Genomic DNA, 877 nt, shown 5'->3' on the forward strand with positions numbered 1-877 from the left:
TTTACAAATAAGGGTCTTTGCAAATGCAATCAAACTAAAATTAGGTCTCTGTTGCTTTGTGCCACCCAGCTTGTGGGCATTTGTTACAGCAGCTCAGGGAAACAATTATAGCCTGATTCACACACTGTTTTAAACTGTTTGAAATGATTGCCAACAACTAAAAATTTGGGGATTTCCTATAAAAATGCAGATTTCTCTTAAAAGCACCTAAACTCTGAGCCTTCGTGTTGGTGTGGTTCCCGCTGGACTTGGAGTGTGCTTCACCTGCGTAAGCAGGTGACACGCTCCCCTAATGCTGGCAGGGTGGGTGGCACAGCTCCCGTCTTAACTATTATTTTTTTCTTTCCGTATCTTTATTTTTTTAGGCGAGGCAACCCTTGGTTGACCTCACAGATTGCAAGGACCTTGTCAGCTTACGAGCCCTTATTTTTTACGCCTACAGCACCTGGTCTTCCTAGGTGGTCTCCCATCCAAGTGCTAACCAGGCCCGACCCTGCTTAGCTTCCGAGATCAGACGGGATCGGGCACGTTCAGGGTGGCATGGCCGTAGACTCTCTCTGTATCTTAATGATAAACTTATCTCAGCACTATTTACTAAGTAGTCTAACAAACGTTGACAGGAAATGCTGCATTTATCATCTATGCTATGCACTTGTAGCCCCTGAGCTTTTGGGGGGGCTTTGTACTTTGATCCTCTCTACTCTGTCTAAGCGACGTGTCATTAGCGTTGCACAGTTGGACTCATGGTGTTTAAAACTATAATATCGACCCTCATTGGGCAAGTAGGGGATCAGGGTCTCCTTTGATACTAAAACTCTAGCAGTTAGCATCTACGAGTTTAATAGAACTGAAGGCAGATTCTGCCTCTTCGATCTGA

The 877-nt window shown here is 44.8% G+C and overlaps 1 non-coding gene across 1 annotated transcript; it reads right to left on the minus strand.

The window, feature by feature from the left end:
- Positions 1–433: 433 nt before the first annotated feature.
- LOC112481345 lies at positions 434–552 on the minus strand. Its single transcript, XR_003046877.1, has one exon. It is a non-coding gene; the product is annotated as a 5S ribosomal RNA (ribosomal RNA).
- Positions 553–877: the final 325 nt, after the last annotated feature.

Source organism: Pteropus alecto, unplaced genomic scaffold (assembly GCF_000325575.1).
Source record: "Pteropus alecto unplaced genomic scaffold, ASM32557v1 scaffold14, whole genome shotgun sequence".
Taxonomy (NCBI): domain Eukaryota; kingdom Metazoa; phylum Chordata; class Mammalia; order Chiroptera; family Pteropodidae; genus Pteropus; species Pteropus alecto.